Below are 5000 nucleotides of genomic sequence, written 5' to 3'. Positions count from 1 at the left end.
GACAATGAATGATATATATATATATATATATATATATATACTGTATATGTATGTATATATATACATATATATATATATATATATATATAAATTTTTTATATATGTATAATATAAAAGTATTTTAATTCTTCATTGTTATATATAATTAATTGCAAGATTTATATCCCCTGATAAACTGCGATAGTCATTAAAAATTACCATCTTACAATTCTTCAGAGAATCAGGGAAATAGACTATGGATATCGGTCATTCATTTTCTACTTATCTCATGATTATTTTCTGTTGCTCCTTACTGAGGCAAGAAGCCTTTTATCCTTTTCAATGATTTTGAGTTCGAGATTGAAGGTCACAAGGTTTTCGGATTTAATGAACACACTGGAGAACATGTTACTGATATCAGTCCACTTGTTTTGCATAATTGAGAATATCCTTTCAACACGAAGTGTTGAAGCTGGTACACTCGGTATGTAAGAAAGGACAGACAGCATGTTAAAGAGGTCTCTGTTTTGGAAGACAGCTATCCGTTTGACAGCTGTCTCAAATACTTTCTCCGTGTCAGAAAAGCGAGGTGTTGAAGCAGCCAATTTTCCTGTGCACTGAAGGCGTTTTAGCTTTTCAAGGAACTGTTTATTTATAAAAAAAAAATATTTGTTTATATAATGAATCTTAATTTCAGCCTTAACCCACCATTTCTTGTTGTTATAAACAAATTTAAGCTAACTTTGACTTTTGCTATTAAAATATTTGGATAAATATTGCTTCGTTTGGGATGGTCTTCTACCTAGCCTATGTGTTAGTTAACTTGATAACATTTGTAGAATATTTACTAAGTTGACTTTACCATTCGACACTGACTTTTCATATACTTGGGAAGAGAAGACGATGAATCAACGAATTAAGAAAATTTACTGGTGTGGACTTGCATAGAAAGACCATAAATAGACCATAAACAGATGCAAGTGGAAGGACATGTTGTAGGTCTCTCTCTCTCTCTCTCTCTCTCTCTCTCTCTCTCTCTCTCTTTCTTTTTGTAGTGGAATAGTAACAGCTTATGATATATATATATATATATATATATATATATATTGATATTCATACATCCAAATTCAAGACAAAAGGTGTTCTGCGTTAGTCTAATGCAGCAAGCAACATCTCACTCCCCAACCCAGAATAAATCTGCATTTTCCTTAAACGGGTGGCAACCCTACCTCTCCTTGTCTAGAATTCTACGAAATGCTCCCCTCCCTCCCTTCCCGTACCCCCTCCTATCCCCCTCCCTCTCCCCCTCCCAGAATCTCCAGAGGGGTTTGGTGTGGATTACGGAATCCTTCACACGTTACGGCTTAGTACCTCTACATAAAACTCTTGTGATGACGTTACAGTTACGACGAGGTGTTGTAATTACAGACGAGATTTTGTGTCCTCGGTGCAGTTATTTCTTGGGAGTGTCTGGAAATGGCTTCGTAATTTAGTGGTGTCGTTAAATATATATTTAAAAGGAGATTATCTATCATTTGGTATTTGAAAGTTTTAAGTCATTGTCTTGTATTTTCTTTGAGTCATTGTGTATATGGGGAAATGGCATAATATTTCGTATACAGTATATATATATATATATATATATATGTGTATATATATATATATATATATATATATATATATATATATATATGTATATATATTTATATATATACACACATGTATATATATATATATATGTGTGTGTGTGTCTGTGTGTATGTATGTAAATATGTATGTATGCCTACATATATATATATATATATATACTGTATATATATGTATATATATATATATATATATATATATATATATATATATATATACTGTATATATATGTATATATATATATAAATATTTATATATATATATATATATATATATATATATATATACTGTAGCCTATATATAAGTTATGGACGGGCTTCTAGAGATTGTTAATGAATATACGTACTTAGGCCAGACAGTGTTTCCTCAGAACACGAGTCCGAAATTAAAAGGATAAGCGTGGAATAGAGAGCATTTGGTAAACGAAATGAGATTATGAAATGTAAAATGCCACTTTATCTAAAAGGAAAAGTATTTAATGAGATAGTTTTAACATTATTAACATATGCGTCAGATACTTGGAGCCTTACTAAAGCCTTAGAACATAAGCTGTTTACAACTCAAAGAGCTATGGAAAGGATAATGATGGAAATAACACCAAGAGACAGATAAAGAGCAGCGCGGATACGAGAGCAAACTAAAGTAGAGGATATTCTAACAACTTGTAAGAAAAAGAAATGAACATTCGCAGGTCATATAATGAGAGTGACAGACAATACATAGATGGGCATCAAGAATAACAGAATGGGTCCCCAGAGATTGTGAAAGAAGCAGAGGAAGAAAGAGAAGACGATGGATCGAAGAACTAAGGAAGTTTGCGGACGTAGACTGGCACATAAAGACCATAAACAGATGAAAGTGCAAGGACATGTCTGAGGCCTTTGTACTAAATACATATAGACTTACTCAGCCCTCTGTAATCATCTTTGCTAATACCGAAATTGTTTCGTCATATGACATCGTGATATAAATATGATGAGTGGAACGTCTGAAACGTTGTATTATTTTCCCTAACTATTTTCCCTAACAACACAGTTACTGTTACTATGATATCAGTTTGCTTAAAATCATAAACCTCTTTGTACTAGATTTTAAAATATTTTTAGTTATATTGAAAATTGTAATTCATTACAGTCGAATAACATCACAGTCGAAGCGGAAAATATGAAAATATTATGCGGTTACTGTTAAATGACTCGACATTTTCATGATTAAGTTTGCCTTGATTTATTATTAAGCTACAACGTTAGTTGGAAGAGTAAAATACCTATCAGGGCCCGAGAAAATGTTCACTAATTGTCATTGCATTGATTGATGAAGTAAGATACAATAGATACTGCTTTATAGACCATGGCATTTAGTCGTCTTTCATAGCTCTATAACGTTCCTCATAATATTATTACGAAGTTAAAGACATAAATGTCTCGATGCTGAGTAACTTGTTTTTAACTTGAATATACTTTTTGCCGTGTAGTATACTTTTTGCCGTATAGTATTTTTTTATTTTTTAGTTTATATTTTCACTTTCTTTTCAATGTAATTAATGTTAATATAACGAAAACGAAATAAATGGAGTCTTATTCCTTGATTTTTTGCAATAGCATCTGAGAAACTAAAATTTCTTTGAAGTTATATAAAATCAATTACAAACTATCACTAGCCTGGAGGATATGCTAATAAGGAATCATTACTAATATTGACTCATTAAGGTTATCTTGAGTGGCAGTGCCGTGGAAAAGGTTATCGAGCTGTCACACAATGTATTAGAAACCGATCATATACGCATATGATCTGCACCTAAGATAGGACCAGGGAGCACTAGGAATGGCTCATGATGACCAAGTAGGTAGACCTATCTCCCCTGACCCCACAGCCTCGGGTCAAGGACTCTGTGGGGTTTTGATTGATAATGAAATTTATTGTGCCATAAAATTGGTTCCCACTAGGCAACTGGCGTTATTGTAATTATTATTACTATTGCCATTAAAATTATTTTTAATTATTACTACTATTACTATCAAAATTTTTTAATAACGCTATTACTATTAAAATTAGTTTCAATTATTACTACTATTGCTATCAAAATGGTTTAATTATTATTACACTTGCTATCAGAATTATTATTTTTAATTATTATTACTATTGCTATCTAAATAATTATTTTTTAGTTATTATTACCATTGCAATTAAAATTATTACTTTTAATTATTATTACTATTGCTATCGGAATTAGTTTTAATTATTATTACTATTGCTATCGGAATTAGTTTTAATTATTACTATCACTATCAAAATTATTTTTTATTAAAATGATAAAGATTATTATTGATTTTTTTTTTTTTATTATTATTCATAAAGCTTTGCTTTGTTTCTACCAATAACCTCTACTTTTTTTGGTGGGGTATAAAGCTCTACGGCCTACCTTATGGACATTCAAGAGGCTTAGTGCTCACAGCAGGATTATTATTATTATTATTATTATTATTATTATTATTATTATTATTATTATTACAAGCTAGATCTTAAACACAGTTGGAAAATCAAGATGCTATAAGCCCAAGGGCTCCAACTGAGAAAAATAGCCTAGTGCAGAAAGGAAACAAAGAAGTAAATAAAATACAAGAGAAGAAGAATAAACAATCAAAATAAACTACAGGAACAAGAGCAACATGAAATTGTATCCTTCACATAAAAAAGGAAGAAAAATAAGATAGAGTAGAGTGTCTGAGTGTACCCTCAAGCAAGAGAATTGTAACCCAAGACAGTGGAAGACCATGGTACAGAGGCTATGGCAATACCCAAGACTAGAGAACAATGGTTTTATTTTGGAGTGTCCTCCTAGAAGAGCTGCTTACCATAGCTAAAGAGTCTCTTCCACCCATACCAAGTTAAAAGTAGCCACTGAACAATTTCATTGCAGTAGATAACCCCTTGAGCAAAGAATTGTTGGGCTCATTTTAATCCAAAGGCGGTCTTACTCGTACCTCACTCACTCTTTGAGTCGCTGGAAGCAGTCTAACTACCCAGCTAGCTGGCCGTCTGGCACTGCGGTGTCCCCGAGAGCATCTGAACTATTCCCCTCGTATACGTTTTCATCGTGTATGCTCACGCCCAGCTGAACGTGTAACGCGTTAATCCGATTATGACCGCAACAAGAACTTCCGCGGAAATGCTGGCGAGCCAAATACCTCGTTTTGGAGTCTGGGTTTTCTGGCATAAATGCTCTACGTCGTCGCTTCTCTGGTCGGACTAGTTCTTGTGGAGAGTTCATGTCGGGTTAGCTTTGATGCTTTTACTAATGTTTGTGTAGTTTTCTGATGAAGAGGCTATGGGTTTTTTTTGTATGCCTTTATATTTTGAGGGGCAGGGAGAAG

Source organism: Palaemon carinicauda, chromosome 35, assembly GCF_036898095.1.
Source record: "Palaemon carinicauda isolate YSFRI2023 chromosome 35, ASM3689809v2, whole genome shotgun sequence".
Classification (NCBI taxonomy): Eukaryota; Metazoa; Arthropoda; class Malacostraca; order Decapoda; family Palaemonidae; genus Palaemon; species Palaemon carinicauda.
Note: the sequence above shows the minus strand (reverse complement) of the source record.